The sequence below is a fragment of the Lampetra fluviatilis genome, chromosome 30, assembly GCF_964198595.1.
Source record: "Lampetra fluviatilis chromosome 30, kcLamFluv1.1, whole genome shotgun sequence".
Lineage (NCBI taxonomy): Eukaryota > Metazoa > Chordata > Hyperoartia > Petromyzontiformes > Petromyzontidae > Lampetra > Lampetra fluviatilis.
The window spans coordinates 1079371-1099504 of NC_136304.1; positions in this window are offsets into that span (position 1 = coordinate 1079371).

Consider the following 20134-nt stretch of genomic DNA (forward strand, 5'->3'; position numbering starts at 1 on the left):
TAAGCACATTTGGAAAAAACTATCCCTTCGACCCCACACAGCTATATCGTGTCAGCTCCTTTGCGAAGATGTGCAGCTGTTCAAATGTCAACGTTTAAAACGTGCCTCGAAAAGGGAAGGGAGAAAAATAAGTCATCCCGTACCCGATGTAAAATTGATGGGGATAAAGTCAACCATAAAACAAGAACCTTTACTGAGTGAGAAGCAGCCTCACTTGATTGAGCTTTAACACGCGCGGCTGCCTATGATCAGTTTCATGCATTTCAACTGTCCAATCAGTAACGAAGCAGTCCGTGCCTAATTACAGCATCTCACCAAAAGGTCGTCTTGATTGTGACCGAGTCGCGTGAGGCTGCACTTTTCATTTACACGATCTTCAATGTCTCTGGGTTCCCCCACCCCTCCCCCCATTCATCCCCTTGCGGGTCTGGCTTTTATTGCGACCGCTACGCATGCCCACACGCCTGCAGCCAGTGCTCTTTGATACCTCTTGTGCTGTAATGATCGCTATGGATGCATCCGAGTGAACCACGTAGAACGGAAAGGCGCAGACCCGCAATGACTCGCTAACACCCCTGCTAGCCGGAAGGGCCCCCGCGATGTCAAACTCTGGCGGGGTATTTTGGCCTCCTCTGTCGCGCTGGATAAACAGCTTGGAAGAGATGGGAGTAACCACATTTTACCCCGCCACACGGTGGACCTGTCGATTGGCTAATCCGTGGTGTACTCCCTGGTGTACACATGGGTTGGACACAGGCGCCGGAGGAGGGGGGATGTCAGAAACGTGCGTGATTGTTTCGACTGCCGCGCCGGGCTATGTGACCGGCGCATTCTGGAGAGAACCACGCAGAGTAGAACGTGAAAGCGCAGCCCTGCAATGGCTTGCTGACGCCACTGCGTGTGCAGCTAGGAGTTCTGTGTAAAGCCGGATGAGCCGCTCAGACTGAACGGAGCCACATCGGTTGATGTGCTTGTACAGCATACTCGTGTACACACTTTCACCACGATTCCATTGTAGTGATCCATTGAATGTCGCACCTGCTTCTACACACACACACTCACTGCTTCGTGATAGTGCGAGCTTATACAGTGCAGCAAGTGGGGCAAATCCCACGGCTGGACTTTGACGATAAGGAAGTGCGGCTGAACCGCTTCACCCAATCACATGTCACAGTCACGGGAGCCTCACCTATCGCAACTTGCGTGTCCGGCGAGTTCGTATTAAAGTGTACCGTCTCATCATTTGGAGCGACCGGGGGAAGGAATAAGCTCCGCTAGCAGGCGATGTTCCTTCTCTGCTCGACTTTTTCTGAGCAGCAAGCACACAGATGGAGAGGAGGTTTGGAGGTAAAGGTGCAGCCCTGACGTGTGTTTGCTCGCACCGCTGCTAGCGGAAGGGCCTGCACGATATCGAACTCTCTACAGCCCCTCTGGATGGTATCCTGGCCTATCCTTACACGCTGGCCAGACACTTTACCCCCCACACCACGCGACCTGCTGATCCACCAACTGTGCTGTAGCCATTCACACCACTGGGTAGAAAGAGGTGGAATTTAAGACACGTGCCCTTTCGTGTCAGATGGGGGCCAAGTGACAACCTCGGGAGATGGGTTACGTGCGCGTGCGTGCGAGCAGCGGTAGTGTAGTGGTTAGCGCTACGCCGCGCTATGAACCCAGTGACCCGAGTTCGATTCCCGCTCACGGCCAACACCAGCGACAATTATCTGAACCGCTCCTGGGCCTCCCCTCGGTCGACTCAGCCTCAAATGAGTGCCTTGTACGATGTGTAAACATCGCCACCGGGGAAGCAAAGACGGCCGGGCGTGGTGCTAGCCACACCACTCCCTCGTGTGCCGTTGCCGGCCTTCTCAGGGTGCTACCTGCTAACGGCACTTTCCCAAACAGTCTGTTCAGGCTATACGGGGGATCTTTGCGTTTATCGGGTGCGCGGGTTCTTTTGCATCGCGCTGCCCTGCCCGATGCCCATGCATCATGAGACGCACGGCACATTGACGGGTGACTTTCCCCTGGAGCGAGGCCATGGATCACACGCGCCCGTGAGTGATTTGTGACTCGCGAGCCCCTGTCGCCTTCACCGACCTTAACGCTGAGAGCGCAGATCCGTGGCGCTACCGTGCTCCCATCTCCAAGTCGTCCACCCCCCCCGGCCCCCTCCGTCCCCCAAGGACACCTCTGCCTGGGCAGCTCGGCAGCCTCCTGGGTGCAGGTGACGTTACCACGCGGCTGACTATCGTGCCAGTACAGGCCGCCTGCTGTCAATCCGCTGCTGGATGTATGCGTGTTGAACTTCTTTCGCACCGTACGTAGCCAGCCGTGCTAATCGGAGGTGCGGGGGAAGGACAACGATCTGGAGCTGATGAGGGCCTCGACCTGCCGTGTGGGAATGTGGTTGCCGCTTGCTGGCGAACGTGGGGGACATAGTGCAGTGCAACGGTGGGTGGTGTTGCCTGCCTGCCCTCGACGGTCCACAAGGTCAACAACACCGATTCTTTGGTTCTTTCGGTAAAGTCACGTAGATAGGAAATAATAATAAAAAGTGAATAGAAATAATAAAAAAAAAGTGAATACAAATAAAAACAATAAAAATAAAATTTTAAAAAATAAAAACAAAAACACGAATCTAGACTGTAGCCTGGTTTTTAATCGGAGTGAGTGTACTGACAGTCTATGATGTAGACTGTAGCCTGGTTATTAAGTTTGGTGAGTGTACTGGCAGTCGAAAATGTAGACTACAGAAATGTTTATTAAGCTGGGTGAGTGTACTGGCAGTCTATAATGTAGACTGTAGCCTGGTTCTTAGCCTTGGTGAGTGTACTGGCAGTCTATAATGTAGACTGTAGCCTGCCTTTTAAGCTGGTGCGTGTATTGGCAGTCGATGATGTGTTATCCGTAGAGAATTGAAATATAATTACAACAATTCTTAATTGAATACATTGTTTAAAAAGATGATTGCCTGGTGTAATGGCTCGCACTGTGGATATGCAATTCGTAGTTCGCCGGTGCCATTCGATCTTCCACCCAGCACTATAAACGGGTACCCATTGTTTATCCATCAGAAGGTTGTGTGTGGTGCAGGGGTGAAGTGTGGTTACTCCCTCTGCTCATACGACATCTGGCCAGCATCAACAGAGTAGACCAAATCACTTTGAGTGGGAACTCTTCAGAGCTCCTTCGCGTCGATGCCAGCAGCGGCATGGGCAAGCCAGTTAAGGGCTGCATTTTCACCAATGTGGAATTTAAAGGAGTGGCTGGTCTTGAACTCCGTGCTGTGAGGTCCCCTGCACACAAGCGTGTGCGCAGCCACCCAACACGCGTCCTTTCGTGCTCCTGGTGAGCCCGAGCAGAGGTTGCCAGCTCAGAATATTCGTTAATGCGGCCCCGGTGCGCATGGCTCTTGGCGTTTCCTCGGCTTCACTGCGAGCAGCAGGGCAGATTTGACGCATCGCCAGTGTTCGCTCCCCGGAGAATTGATGGTTGGGCCGTAAGCCATGGTGCACCTGGTTTAATGAATAATCCATACCCCGAGAAAGAGGTTACGCCGTTTGCCAGTGTTCAAGAGAAGATAAAACACGTGAAGAAGGCTCTTCCAAGACAAGATCGGTTCCAGTTTATTGGCAAACTTTCGTCTGGTTCTAAATAATTTCATCGGGTCAGTTTCTTATTAAATTCACCGAATGCATTGCCCACGAAGCTCGGGTTATTTCCTTTAAGCTGCTCCTGAAATCCACTTTCACCAGTGCCAAGTCACGGCCTTTCACTGTTTCATGTTTGTGAGAAGTTTTCGCGGAAGAGAAATGCAATATTGCAAAGCCCACTATGCGGCATGTGTTTGTTTGTTTGTAATTAAAGCAAAGACAACTTATTTATTCCAGTCCGGCGTCCGTATCCATGTGACCATTATAAGAAAACGGCTCAGTCAATGCGCCCCCCGGGACTATCCATTGTGATTCTCTCACAGATCCATGTGGTGTCCCGCTAATTTCGAGCAAACGCGACCGATGATTCTTCTCCTTGTTTGTTAGTTATCTCTCTGTGGAACACATGCAGCTCACCAGCACCCCCCGCCCCGTTCGTGACATTTAAAGTAAGACGTTTGACGACAGCGGCAGAAATTGTGGCGTCTCTTTAACGGATTAGCTGTTCTCTTTGGACACCTCTTGCGCATGAGCGGAGGCATCTGGGTCTGGCCGACTTAAATCAGGGCCCGTTGTTGTCTCCATTCTGCTGCTCGGCAGCGGCGTGTGTCCCGCGATTGACACTAAGCATGACGAAGATTGCCGGCGCGCTCCTGTTCATTTCGGCTCCGTGTTATGTCAATGAGACCTGACAAGAAATGCCTGCGTGTGATGTGGGGGAGAAAATAGGTCTAGCGCAACAACAAAAAAACCCGTGTCATTTCTTTGTGGAGATTCTTTAGCGGCGCAGACGGCTGACCTTGAGTAGAGCTGAAGGCTTTGAAAGCGCCTCACGGACGATTACACTGATTGTAGGATTAGCAATTGAGTCTGTCTGTCCATCTCTTCCTCTCTCTGTGTCTATCTGTCTGTTGGTGTCCGCCTGACATCATCTTTCCGTGTTCTTCAATGTCTGCGTCCTTTGTCTGCCTACCTGCCTGTCTTTTTGACTTCATGTCTGTCCACGTGTTCCCCTGTCTGTCTGTCTGTACATTTGTGTACGTGTTAGCCGGCCAGTCTTTCTGTCTGCCTCTATTTTGCTATCTGTATAGCCTCTTGTTAAAGCCTTGCCCCACTCATACCGTGTGTACATACTCACAGGCTGGATGCGCATAGGGAGCCATGCTTGTAATTCCTCCAGTACAACTACATATTTTGATTCTGACAATGTATTCGCTGCGGGTTAGCATTGTTACGCTGGGAAGTGGTGGCGCACTGAAAAGTTTGGACCGGGTGCCCCTATGCAGTGGAAATGAGCTCACACTCAGGACTTTGCTCCAGCTGCCGAGGCCCCACAGAGACAAGCAGCTCCGTGACAATCACACGGTCGTGGATCAAGACTTCGGTCGGCAGTGGTGGCCGTGGCGTGACATTGAAGGGTGGGAATGCGCAAGCTAACAAGAGCAAACCAAAACAACCATCATTGCCACGAACTGACTGCAAATACGATACACAATAAATAGTGCTCAAATTTAAATAAAAAAAAACTGTGTAAAACATCCTGTCAACGACGTAAGTATATCAACGGTATATATATAGCATCAGGCATAACAGAGCTTAGTCGTTGCATTCACAATTGTGGCAGAGATAATTCTGCAGCATGGCCATAAAACATGCTAAAGTATGTACATGTGGAATATTAAGACTGGTTATGAGGACATTCTAAAATGTAGATGATGTGCAAGAAAAGGCCCTGGAACCAGTAAAGCTATGATTTGCTGTTTGAACAGATTTTTTTAAAACCCGAGAGATTTTAGCCGCCCCCCCCCCCGTATAATGCCCATGGCAGTTCACTGCGGAAATGTCCTTCAAAATATCATTAAAGACAGGGACATAACGCAAACATCTTTACCGTGCATGATTCCGCGCTCACGAGCCGACGTATGACCCGCCAGACAGCTGCATCCCAGGTGTGCACCAACACACCTCTGTCTATTTAAGGCCACCCCACAGAGACGACCACCTCTCTCTGTTACCTGTGTTGCTCTCTCTGTGTATCTTGGTGATATCTGTCTGCTAATATGTCTGTCTATAGTTTTCTGGTTAGATTTTATGTCGCTATTTCATTATACCTGATGATGATTGCTTGTGTTGCAATCGAAACGTCGTATTCTATTATTTAATTTAATTTATTATTTTATCTTTAGACGTGACTTAACCGAAAGAAACAAATAATAATTCCTGCAGTCACGAAAGTTCTAAAAATTAAGATTGAACCACTTCTACGGGGAAGTTTTAAACTTATCTTCTTTTTTCTCTCTCTCTGACTACTTGCTCTCTCTGCCTGTGTCCTTTCTTTGGAATGTTCACACTTAAATTCTAACTTAGCAATCTTTGAAATACGTAATCAACCAGGCTATGCGTTAATTGTGTGTTGACCGACCCTCTGTGTTGTATTACATTACATTTCGATATTTTACTAGGTTATTTAATTTTAGTGTGTCCTTCTCCTGATTTTCAGGCTTGCTTGCCGTGTCATCGCACTTGCAGCACCACGTTTTGTTGTCCACTCATTGATATGCTAATTTTTTCTCTAACCCCCCTCCCTCTCTCTGCGTCCGCCCTCCTCTGTCTATTTAAGACCACCCCACAGAGACGACCACCTCTCTCTGTTACCTGTGTTGCTCTCTCTATGTATCTTGGTGATATCTGTCTGCTAATATGTCTGTCTATAGTTTTCTGGTTAGATTTTATGTCGCTATTTCATTATACCTGATGATGATTGCTAGTGTTGCAATCGAAACGTCGTATTCTATTATTTAATTTAATTTATTATTTTATCTTTAGACGTGACTTAACCGAAAGAAACAAATAATAATTCCTGCAGTCACGAAAGTTCTAAAAATTAAGATTGAACCTGGGCAAAGTGAACTCCTCTGTTGATATGTAAACTCAGCTTATTGGAGAGTATATTGATTATATTGATGTAGTTTATATTTTAGTTTTTTCACATCGGTTTATTGTATGGTAGTAGGGTAGAAGCAGTTCTTTAGCGTCAATATGCTGCATTTCTCTGTTGATATGTAAACTCCTTCGTCAAGGCGTTCTGCTCCCCCCACCCAGCTTAAAATACGCTGCCAAGCTTAGCAGTGTTCATTAGGACGCTGTTTTTCCAACAGCTCTGTTCTTCACCTGAGGACGGCTGCTTGCGTTGTGGCCGAAACATCGTGATAATTTTATTATGTTTTATTTTCATTATTTTATTATTTTCCTTCTACGTGAAAGATCCAAGAATACAAAGCGAAACGGGTACACAGCGACACGTTTAAGATTCACACCACTGTGAACCAGCGGGTCTCTGGGTAGCGTCACGAGGGGGAGACTTTGGCCTACTGGTTTTTGTTCGCCCTTTCTCTCGCACGCTTGCCAGACGTCTTGCAAGAGGTGGGAGGACCCACACTTTAGCCCACCGCGCGCCACGTGATTGAGGCGTTACCCAGCGGTGTGGTGGGCGAGGGAGCGGTGTCGTGAACTTGTCCGTGGCTTCACACGCCGCGACGGGAGATTGACCCGGCGACATTTCGATCGCGATTCCATTTATTGGCCCCCCCAACCCCGCTTACGCCGCGGCAGCATCCGCATGTTCACGAATATCCTGGTATGTTTTTGATGTCATCATTATTTGTAGCGACAAATTGTGTTTGATGCCAGCAGGCGCAGTGTTCCGGAGTGACGTTGAAAGTTATTTTGAATTGAAAGACATCATTAAAATGGATCCGTCCTTTTAACTGGACGCATTTTTCATCAAAAAACCCCCAAAACAAAACGCATCTTCTGGTTGTGCAAAACAAGTCATTACATGTTTAAGCGTCAACTCTGTTCACCGCTGAGACGTCAGTAGAGTTATTATACCTTGTTTCATCTCTTTTATTGTTTGGGGAGGCAATTTTTCAAACTGCATTTGGTGTCACTCCGCATTTTCCCCGTGCGACGCGTCCACGACTCCGGTCTGCACAGATGCGCTGCTTGTCCGTGCGTTGAACCACGTGAATGGAAACCAGGATGGCAACCCCCTCGCATAAAAGACAGAGACAAAAGTCTCCCATTAGCCTTAACGACTGGCCAAAACACGTGCCATTAGCGAGACATCTGCTGGGGCCAGCGTGGCTTGTAGAGGTGTCGCGTGGCCCCATAGAACCACGCTCACCCCGGCGTTTCTGTACCCCCCTCCCCAGTATTTCCCAATGCACCCGGTGAGCAGGTTAGGCTGAGATGACCTCGAGAAAATCTAGGTCAGGTTTAAGATACCAATTGCCGCTGGCGCTGCGCATGGCCGAATTTGAACCTGAGACGATGTGTGTGTAGTGAACATTTTTTTTAAAAATCGCTTTTGCACATACACATGAATCAAATACAAGATCCCCCATACACTGCAGCCTCCGTAGCCTGCCAGGGCAAGTTCTGTTAGTGAGCACCTATTAAGGCCTGCATGGATATCACTCACTACTGATGCTGGCTGCGACCAGGAATTGAACTCACGCCGCTAGGTTCATCGAGCAGTGCGCAGGTCACTGCATAAAGACAAATATCCTTGTAAGGCCTACACAGGCTATTGGGACAAGTGCTGTTAGCGAGCACCTATGAAGGCTGGCACGGCACATGAGGTGGTCGTGTGGCCAGCATCGGCCACCTTTGTCTCCCCAATACTGATCTTTGCACACTGCGCCAGGTGTTCAATTCAGACTAAGTAAACCTCGGGGAGGTCCGTTGACTGGTTCAGATAATTATCACCACTGATTTTGCCCGTGGCTGGAAATCGATTTGGGGGTGCTAGGTTCATAGCGCAGTGCCCCTAACCACTACACCACCACCACTCTTCACTGCACTGAAGGCCCATTCATTGACAAGTGCTGTTTGTGATTTGTTTGTTGTCCTTCCCCGCACCTCCAATTATCACGGGTTACTACGTACGGTGCGAAAGAAATTCACCGTATTTACATAAATACACACGCACCCATGCGCACATGGCCGTACTCACACAAAACAAGAACACAGACGCACACACATATGCACCAAATAAGACGAAAGTTACGCAGACTCGCATGTGCTAATGTGGGAGGCCCATGACTGGTTCACATGCTAATGTGTGAGTATGTTGCCTTGTGCGGCTTGAAACAGCTAAGCAACAGCATATCATCACCGTGCTGCGTTATACAAATGTAAAAGCAGCGGTGTCTGGGTGCTTCACAGGTCAGAGAGCTGAGGGGCACCGCGGAGACCCTGGGTCGAGTCCGCGCAGCCGCTTGTGACTGACCGCGTTCTGGAGCGTAGAGAGTTGATTTTCTCAGTGCGGTGACGAATGATCATCACAAAATGCACGATATTACGTTCATTTTAACATTGAACTCGGATGTATTGCAGCTGTTAGAATGAAAAAAGATGTTTGACTCATCCAATAAACAGTTGCTGTGTAGCAGGGTGGGAGGGCAACTGCTGCCGCCCCCGCCCCGATCTAAAGAGACGAGGTCACTGGAAGGCATCTCGGTGGTCGTGTCTCTCTTACAGGGGGCGGATCAAGTTCTTGTTGGATTTATTTTTGCCATCGCACAACTCTGGTGGCACAATCGGGATGACATGTCCCGTAAAGAAATATAGTATCGGTGTGGACAGCAGTGTAAATGTAAGTTAAATCATCATTATTCAAGGTTTACATTAAAAAAAACGTGTCTTCGTTTATACCCTTTTCACCCACCACTGTATGTGTATTGAGTCACTTCAGAGACACTAATCGTAGGAGGCATACTCGTTTATTCGACACTTTCCACAGTCTAGGGGATAACTATATACGGGTCAGGACAGCCGTCACACTGCCTGGCCCAACACCGATGAGGAGGTGAAGACTTCGTGGACGACGGCTCCATTCCCAATCCGCAGCAGCCCCGACCCAGCGTCGGGGCCTCCCTTTTATCCTCCCCAGCGTGGCCTGGCCCCGCCCTCGGCCACGCCCTGTTCTGGAACCTACCAGAAGGTTCTGGGCTCTGTGCCACGTGACCCCTCTTGTCACCTTTACCCTACATCCGTGCCTATCACGTGACCTTTTGGCAGACCGGCCGCTGTATCCTCAAATGCCCTTCACTGCCAGCAACCGGCGCTACGCGCTCCAGGTCACCCTTCACCTGCCCTGCTGGTAGCCCGTGCTACTACACCCACAATCCCCGCTCTCTACCAGTAACCAGCGCTACGCGCCGTAGTGACCCATTCTATGTCACTACATATGTATACTGCACACCCACACACACTCATTGATTCAAGGGTTAGAACACTGCCTGTATTAATGACAGTGGTGAACGTGTATTGGTTCACATAAGCGAAGGACTGGATGAGCTGCATTCTAATGTGATGTGGCATCGCCGTCGGTTATTGCATTGGAGGGCAGGTCCTTTTGTTCGGATGAACCGCATTTATAAAATGCATTCATAAAATAAGTGATGTCCCAGCGTGTATGTTTGTGCGTGTGTGCGTGTGGTTAGGTTGACTCAGCCTCAAATGAGTACCTGGTACGATGTGTAAACATCACCAACTGGGAGACATCGGGCCTGGCCTGGTGTGCCGTGTTGGCCGTCCTAGGTGCTCGCTAACAGCACCTGCCCCAATAGTCTGTTAAAGCGATATTTGTGCTTAGTGCACCGCGCTACAAACCGCTTACGATCAACGTCAGTGACGAACATCTGAACCTGTTCTGGACCACCCCTAGGTCAACTCAGCCTTAAATGTGAACTTGGGGCGGTTTGTTAAAAATCAGCAAAAGGGAGATGAAGGCGGCCGGGCATGGTGCTGAGCACACCACCTCCTCGTGCACCGTGATGGTCTTCATCTGTGCTCGCTAAATCGCACTTGTCCCAACAGCTTGTTAAAGGCTATTTGAGGGATCGTTATCTAGACACCACGGTGGCTAGGTGATGTTAACGACTTCGCCTAGCATACAGGAGGTCGTGGGTTCGATCTCGACCCTGACGCCTTTTACATTTGGAGTTTGCTTGTCTCTCTCCCCGTGGTCACAGGGATTTTACTGTAGGTCCTCCAGTTTTCCCTCCACATTTCGAAACATGCGTTTCGAATATTTCGCTGCTATAAATTTCCACATGATAAGCCACTTCATTGAGCTATCATTTGTTGCCAAGTCGCTTTGATTTAGAGCTACATAGCTCATTGGGCCTTACCTGATGAAATAAAAAAAATAGTTTCTAGTTATTAGTTTGTCTTTGTGTGGTTCTAAATTTGTTCACATGTATATTCATATTCGGTATGTGTTCCTGATTTTCAGATTAATCTGAAAAATAAAAAAATCTGACTTGCATACCGAATTTCAGATGGTTTGGAATTTAATTTTGCTTTGGATTGATCATGAAATATGATATTACGGGAAATTACATCAAAAGTAATGTCCCGTGGCATCGGTTGACCTCACTTCTGTCAGCACGAAGACGCGGAAAATTAGTACGCAATATTAATGACCTGAAAAATACCCCCACAAATCCAAAATTGTCATTAAAAACCCGATAATGTGAAATCTAATTTGTTTTCACATGTGAAACGCAACCCGACCATATATATACACACATTGCACACACGTGGTTTCTCATGTTATTGCGATGCATTGCAAATGTAGGGGGGGTAGGGAGTCAGAGGGAGATTTTTTTTTAATATGCCAATCAATGAGAATTGCATGTCCAATCTGTTCCAGGTCAGTCACCTGGGAGGTCAGGTTTCCTAATTGATATGTGATGTACGATTTGTGTAAGGTTGTAGGGTGGGGGAGGCATTCCATCGCTGGTGCTCAACCGTGGCGAGTGATTGGGACAGATGATGGTGAGATCCCAGCTCATGGGGACTGCCCAGATTTGTAAACCTAATTGGATGCCGTTTTTACAGCGTGCCAAAGTATCTGTAAACAAAAATAATTGGTTTATTTTTTTCAATTTAATTTCATTGAATCGAAATCAATTATTTATGAATCCAAGACTGATATACGGTATTTGCGTTGTAAAAAGTGTGCATTTGCAGCGCAGTTTTAGATGCTTGTGATATCTGCCCCTCCCACCTCTCTTTCGCCCCCACCATTCACCAACTCGCACAAACCAGTGTATATGGTCAAATCACTCCCCATGGGTAGCATGACGTGTTAAGACTTTCATTCAGCAGTGTATGATAATGCTACATGTGTGTGTGTGAATTATATATGTCCACATTTATACATTTGACGTACGGTACTTTGCTGCAATATGACATGAGCAGGTAATGTCAGGGCTGCACCTTAAACTTTATCTCACACTATGTATGACTGCTGTGAAAAAGAGCTTCATAGCTCATCTAACGTTCTCACGGTGTAGAGACTTAACAAAAACCACCGATATCCAAAGCCTTCAAATGGACCTCCCTCTGCTAGGGGTGTTGGGTCATTTTCACGAAGCACCACCTTTTTTATAGTGGAGACAAATAACGAGAAGGCCTTCCCCGAGCAGACCCGCATCTTCATAAGCGGCGCTTTATTCCCCTCCACACTTTATTGTACAATAAAGCTCTCCGCTCGGATAATTTCCTTAATTAGAGGCATTATAGACGCATGGACCCGCATTGTCGCGCTCTTAAAACTTCTTGTTCATGGCATGCAGGCACTACGACGAGCCACCATGCCACAATTGCCATCTCGCTATATACAGACATATGCCTCGGTTGGTTATTATTTGTTTATAATAATGATGATGACGAAAATCATGATGCACCCTAACCAATAAAATATTCTCCGAGTTGCTGAAATTATTCAATTTTTATCCAGGATGGTTGTGTTGTGAATATCAATTTCCTCTTTGAAATATACCGCGACGTAATTAGTTATTTCATCAAGTGAAACGTTGTTACTGTGTTACCCGTTATCGCCTGGGTCGCCATTTGCCCTGAGCTTCGCAGGATCGGCCTCTTTTTTTTTAGATGAGCTGTCCCGAGAACTATTGGAATCTTACCAGGACATCAACATTAATGGTTTATGTCACCCGTATAAAAAAAACAATTCACGTACATGCAATGCTCTCCTCTTCCGGTGCTGTGAGATATTCTATTTCTTTCTCCATGATATATCTAATTTTTTTTTGTACCTTAGAGGTGGCAACTCAAGTGACAACTTCATCTGTCAAGCAAAGAGGAGGCTCTTGGTGGAGCGCGGTGCGGTGTAGGAGGGGTAAGAGGTGGGAGAGGGGGGATATAACACCCCATACAAAATGAGCTCCTCTGCGCTCAATGGAGCTATTCTCTATAATTTTTAAACATGAACAAAAGCAAAGGATAATGTGGCATCCTGGCTGAAATGGTGGTGGTTACGGGAGTGGTTTTAGATCCAATTGATGTGGAATAGGAATTCTACAGCTGTGCGACTCCCGACGCATGCGCACAGACCCTAAGCACTTAATCGGATTTGAAAATAGATCAATCGCATGCCCTCTGCCTGTACATTTGCCAGGTGCTGGAGGGGCACTTCCCTAGTGCAGTGTGCGCTGCAGATGAACACTGTGCTCAAAGACTCTCCTTGTTCACCAAGGATGACCACATCTAAGTAAGCAGCTGTCGATCAACCGTACTGTTCCCACGTGCCCACACCTCTACTCACACACTCACCCACTATACCTATTCATCGAATCGTCCACTCGTCCACTCACCTACTTACACAGTCACCCACTCACCCACTCTCCTACTCGTCCACTCGCCCACTCTCACTGGCATTTTCGTCCACTCACTCATTCGCCCACTCTCATATTCACCTAATAGCCCATTCACCCCACTAGCCCAGTCTCCCACTCACACCGTCACCCACTCACCCATTCGTCCACTCGACAACTCACACACTCATACCCTCACCCACTGGTACACTCACCCACTAGCTCACTTCCCCACTAGTTCACTCGCCCACTCGCCCACTCACCCATCTGCGCACTAACTCACATTCACCCAATCGCTCACGCGCTCACTATCCCACTCACACACTCACTCGTCTGCCTGCCCACCCACTCACCTCTACGCCCACGTGACAATTCTCCGCACCCACCCCGTGGTGGAAATTGCCTGCCACTGGGTGCTCGCCAAGCTGTGAATTCTATTCCAATTGATTAGATAATATTTAAAATTACCCTCTAAGCAGGTGCAATATTCAACATTTTACTTTTTCCCTTATTATTACGAATGTAAGAGCGATGTATAAGTATGCACGGATTGTGTTTGTATTTGCTATTTTGGGCTGGTGACGTTCGTGAGTAGCTATTAAGCTCAGAATTGGCGAGTGCTCGATCTGCACTTTGTCTTCCAAGAATTAATATCCCAAACACGGAACACCGGATACTCATTAAAGGGCGCAGTTGCTCGAGGAGTAGGAGGCCCAGAAGGAGTCGGGACACCGACCCACAGGCACGAGACGGGCGCGCGTTCATCTTTGCCCCCGCGCGCAATTTGCCTCCACTCGGCGTCATTTCACCGCGCCATCGTTTTTCACGAACTACAGCGCACAAATACAATCGTCGTGATCTCACTCTCGCGCATTTGTGCCATGAGAACAATGTGCTGCTTAATTAGGCATGTGATGGAGAAAATCAATCGTGCTGCCTTTTATTCCCTTGTCTGTGAGGGGGGGGGGGGTGTGTGTGGTGAAAATCAACAACAACATCCATGCAGGGACAACGATTCCGCGCTTTTGTTTTGTATATTTTTCCCCAATTCGCCAAAGACGTTCACCGCCGGGGCTCCATCGTGTGCGCGTGCAGGCGCGGTGGTGCACGGATAGCGAGAGGCCTCCACTTTATTCCAATTACATCACCTGTCCATGTCAAAGTTTAACAAATATATAAATATGTTTAGTTCAGATTTCGCTCCCTACTGATGTTAGCCGTGGCCTGGAATCAAACTCGGGGACTCTGGGGTCCGAAGCGCGGTGTCCACTCCGCTCCCACGACAGTGCCGCCACGAGTAAAACAAAATAACAACAACGCAGCAGCTTGGACTGCCGGCCGTGGGACTCGACCCAAATAAATGGTGGCGGAAAATGGAACCAACGCCCCTTCGTTGTGCGCGGACATTGAGCAACTCAGGGGCTGAGATCCTCGCCCGCTCGCTCCGTGCTCCTGACGATCCGGTGGAAGTGGTGGCGGTGACCACTTGAATACCAATCGAGGATCTTTGGCCGCGCTGGTTCATTGGCGGGGGGGGGGGGGGCATTATTCCTCAAACAGCCACCCGCACTTATACAACTTTGAGAGTTCGCGGAGACATCGAGCCGAAGTTGCGACCCACAACGGCGGTCGACATCCACTCAGGCACGGGATTTGATTCTCGCGTGAGTTCGTCTTTCTGTGCCCCCCACCCCCACACACACACCCCGCCGTGGTCGTCTTCACGTCTCGGATCCCCCTCCCCCCTCTCTCGGTCGTCTCCCTCGTTCTCAGCTGTCATTCGCTTTGTGTCGTTGCCGGCTTTGTTCGCCGTCACAGCTCCCAGCGGCGTGTGGTGTAGATTCACTCGTTTTATTACCGACGGTGTGATATTTCAAATTCGGTGAGGTCGATCTAATCAGCAGCTTTATCTTTTTCCTTCTCTTCCAGCCATTCCGTGTGTGTGTGTGTGGTGTCATATCATGCAGAATATATAGTAGTACACATGCGTTAATAATAATACGGTAGTGCTAAAAAAAGCAGTGTCAGGATCCTGCCAACGTGGTGTGCATGCACAGTGGACGTCCTCGCCGTCACCTCCCATCGCGGCAGTTGAAACAATAGAGCAAGTTTCTTAACCCCCAACCCCAACCCCAGTGTGGACACCCCCCCCCCCCTCTTACAAGACAGCTGGCCGGCGTGGAAAAGTCAAGATTCCGTCTTGATGAGAGGCGCTCTGGAGAGCTCCGTCGAGCGGAGAGCCTTCCTCTAGCAGCGGCGTGAGCAAGCCGTTGCAGGGCAGCGCCTTTATCCCCCTCATCGTAACTGGATGTGTTTGCGTACGGACGGTGCACGGTTAATGCCAATGCACGGATTCAGCAGCAGCGGCAACAACAACAACAACACAAGTTGGAACAAACGAACATTGCGTCTTGTTGTCCGTTTCAATTGGCTTTGGTCGGAGTCATTTCAAATCAAGCTGTCAACAACAATCTGCATTGAGCGAGTTCGGCGTCGGTGGCATGGGGAAGTAATGCATTCACGTGGTGGGCGTTTTGGAGTCCGGGAGATGAGGATGCACAGAGGCCTGCAGACAAACGAGCGATTTTTTGCAGCATTTCAGACACCCACAGCCAACGTTCGAATCCCATTGCTTCAAGCTCGAGATACGGGTGCCGCGCACAAAGTGAACGCGACATACGGTCCGTCCACGCACATAAATTAATGCCCCGGGTGTACTCGTGTGACAGTGCTCTGCACGCGACCAGATATACGATTCCATATTTGCTTCGCGTTAATGCAGTTTTTGCCAGAATGCAACAGCACCGGGTACGACGAAAGGAAAATTACTCAATAAAACAAATCTGGTAATTATATATTCGATAGGGAAGGGGTGGGGGGGCAGCGATCTGATGAAGTTCGAGGTTTAAATCATCTCTGTGATCCTCCCACGTGCCAAGCCACCCCGGATTTAAGCAGGCAGGTGTTGTTGAGCAGTGTGGGCTGCTGACTTTCGCAATAAACAACGAGCAGTTGTCCCGGCATAGTGGCGCTTGCCTGTGATCCATCTCTTTGTAGCCAGAAGTAGGTGATTCACAGCCATCGTTTATTTCAGACTTCCAACATACAAATGACCAGGAACTTGCAGCAGGCAAGAGGGCTACGGTGAAGATATCCTGGACACGTAAAATAAGTCATGATCATTATTACCCTCTACTCTATACTCTTTGGTTCTTTCGGTAAAGTCACGTAGGTATACAATAAAATAATTCACGACGTTTCGATCGCAACACAAGCGGTCGTCCTCATGCAGAATAAATATCATCCAGCAGTAGAACTGCTGAACCTTCGACTCTTTCTCTGCACGTGCCGATGTTTTTCTTTTATATTTAAATTCTTGTTGCTGTTGCTGCTGTGCTCGCGCACCACGGAACGGTATCATCCGCGTTCCGAAATCAAATAAACTCAAACTCAATCACGAACTTTCCCCGGGACCAAATCACCAGAAGTGTTCGATCTCTTCAGATCTCAGACACCGAGCAGAGTTGAGCCTGGAGAGTGTTTTGTGGGATGGCTTCGGCGATGCAGCTGCATGGTAAGCAGCAGAGGGGATCGGAGTAAAATTCATCGGCGTACTGTACACTATACTTGCATGCTCTTACGGTTATGCGGCCTGCCCTCATTAATTCACCGCTGGCACCTGCAGTAATGCAATTCAAGCAGTGGGGAGATGGATGTGTTGCCGCGTGTGTGTGTGTTTTTATTTGGCCTTGACACCTGCACTCACAAACCTGCGTTTGGAAATGGTGTTCCTTGTACTGCGGTCGTAGAGTTTGAAATTGTGCCACATTAATTCAGTTTTCCATCCACGTGTGAGAAATGGATATCAATTCGTGATGTCGCTGTTCATGAATAAATTTGATTTACTTTGAAAAGTATAAATGCTTTACTTTGAAAGTATAAACATTATGATGCCTCTGTGTTGTGCGAATATACACATTTTATCAAACTAGATTCGAATCTATTTGTCTTGGTGTGTGTCTTTGTGTCTCTTTCTGCATGTGTGTCTGCCTGTGTTGTTTCCGTGTCTGTGTTTTATCTTGGTGTGTGTCTCGCTCGGTGTGTCTTTGTGTGTCTCTCTCTGCATGTGTGTCTGCCTGTGCTGTTTACGTGTCTGTGTTTTATCATTCATTATTACCTGATGATGGTTGCTTGTGTTGCAACCGAAACGTCGTATTCTCTTATTATTTGATTTTTTTTTCTACGTGACTTTACCGAAAGAACCAAAGAGTACACATTTTATTTTAATCGGTAGATATGTCTGTATGGGTAGCACTACAAGTAAGTTCAATGCCAATGTGTAATATGTTAGTGTTCTCCATTAGTATGTGTGTGGTCTACAGGTATCACATGTTCCTTCCTATGTACAATACTACACAAACTAGGTTTGAATATACATCCTTAATGTAACGTTCATAAGAGTAGAGACTCTGTGAGATATTAACAATTATTATAATTTACTTAAAATCGTTGAGTTACATTGACAGAAATAAAGAGGAAAAAGTGGATTAAGAAAGCTAATGACATCATTCAAACTGTTAAGAACTTAACTACCTCGCCTGGTGTACAGGAGGTCGTGGTTTCAATTCCGACCCTGACGCCTGCTGTGTATTTGGAGTTTGCGGTGTCTCTCTTCCCGTGGTCACGTGGATTTTTCTCCAGGTCCTCTGGGTTTTCCCTTCATATTTCTAAATATGCATTAAGAGTATTTAGCTGCTATACATTTCCACATGATAAGCCACTTCGTTGAACTATTATTTGTGGCCAGGTCGCTTCTGAAAAAGAGCTATATAGCTCAGTGAGCCTTACCTGGTAAAATAAAAATAGCTTAAATAGTTTTAGTTTTTAGAATTGGGGAGTACAGGGGGGTGGGGGGGGTATAAGGGGGGGAGTACAAGGGGGTGGGGGGTGAGTACAAGGGGGTGGGGGGAGTACAGGAGGTGGGGGGGAGTACAAGGGGGTGGGGGGGGAGTATAAGGGGGCGAGTACAAGGGGGTGGGGGGTGAGTACAAGGGGGTGGGGGGAGTACAGGAGGTGGGGGGGTACAAGGGGTGGGGGGTACAAGGGGTGGGGGTACAGGGGGTGGGGGGGTACAAGGGGTGGGGGGGAGGGGGTGGGGGGGAGTACAAGGGGGTGGGGGGGGGGGGTACCGGCTGCGTATCGCTCGCGTTTTGGGTGTCCGGCTCACGATTTTTGTTTATTTTTTTTTCGCGCCGGTCAACGGCTCAGGCGGCCACGCAGCGGCGCGCTGTGAAATCGCGAGGCCTTGGGTCGACTTCAACTAACTTTGGGATTGCGAGACACGGGGGAGGAGAGTGCACCCACGCTCGCAATCTCCCCTCCGTCCGCCACGGTCGCGCTGTCACGACGCCGCCAGCGGCGTCGCCAACGCAGGGTGGCACTCGGCACGTGGCCGCTTTGCTGTAACGCGGCCTCCTGAAGGTACTTTCTTCACGCTTCATTGCGAAATGTTTCAATGTGAAATTCTAATAATAAGAAGAAAAATATCACGCGTGTAAGCGAAGATTCCCCCATAGCCGAACAATGACAAAGTGCCGTGGTTCTGTGTCGGCTACAATCTACTTTCCTCTTTGTTCCCCCATGGGTCACGATAGGTCGCAGCATTCATAAGAGCAAGCCAATACATCTATCGTTATCACTTCTCAGTGGCATTTGAGGGAAATAGGACTTTCATACACAGCATACTTACACACATTTCTGGCGACTTTACGCACGCACCTTTGATCTTTGGCACACTTAATGGGATGGAACGCGTCCAATCGGAGGCCCACCGGGGATGTGGATCGGGTGCTGGAGTGGATTATTCCAGCAATTAACCGTGAGAGATGACAGCAACTTTGCAAGAGCTACATCCAGCAAAGGAATGACCGTGGCTGACGATGACCATGACGTTGAAGACACTTAAAAGAACAAGTCTTCCAATCTGATTTCAAATATTCCGAGCGGCCTCGAGACGGCTCACTGAGGAGCCGCACCTCGCTCAGACTGCAGCGAGCCTGTCCGTTTTGTTTGGGGGGCGGGGGGGGGGGCAAAGTGACTTTGCCTCATTAGCAAAGTCACTTTGCTAATGAGGCGCATTTACATTGACAGCGCAGCGCGGCGTCACGTTGCACCGAGCCTAACGACCACGTCCCCTTTGTTGTTGTTGTTACAAACAGGTGACCGATGCGGCGACGCAGCTTCGCGAGTGGCCGGCTCAGTGGATCAAGGAGCAAGTGGCAATGCGGCCAAGAAGCCCCCATCACGGCTGCTCATTTTCAGAATCGCGCCTTTTGTGGTGGCCGTCCCACGACCTCAACTCGATGAAGAAGACGGCGTTCGCCGTTGATCTCAGGCCCCGCTGCCTGGCTTTGAGAGAATACAAATGGGTTTAGGAGCCCGTCGATGACAAGCGGCTGAATTCAACCCTCTGAAAGTGGACACCAAAACAGATTTTTGTGTCGGCTCACTCGTTTTGAACGTAAGAAAGGAAAGGGAAGACAATTACTTTGCTGCACACAGCAAGCATCTGGCATGTTAGGCGACTCGTGTGGTCATCTCCAAGCACGCCGGGATTTCTCTGCACGCATCTAATAGGCTTGAAGGAGAGTGATAACGGTCGAGCGCTCACGAAGAAACCATCATTTGCCGGTGGTCCCTGGAAACCCATGCACGTGCTGGGCGGGAATCTGAAGAAATACATCATAGAGATGCCTTAAATCTGTTTCATGGGAACTTCTAAATAATTCC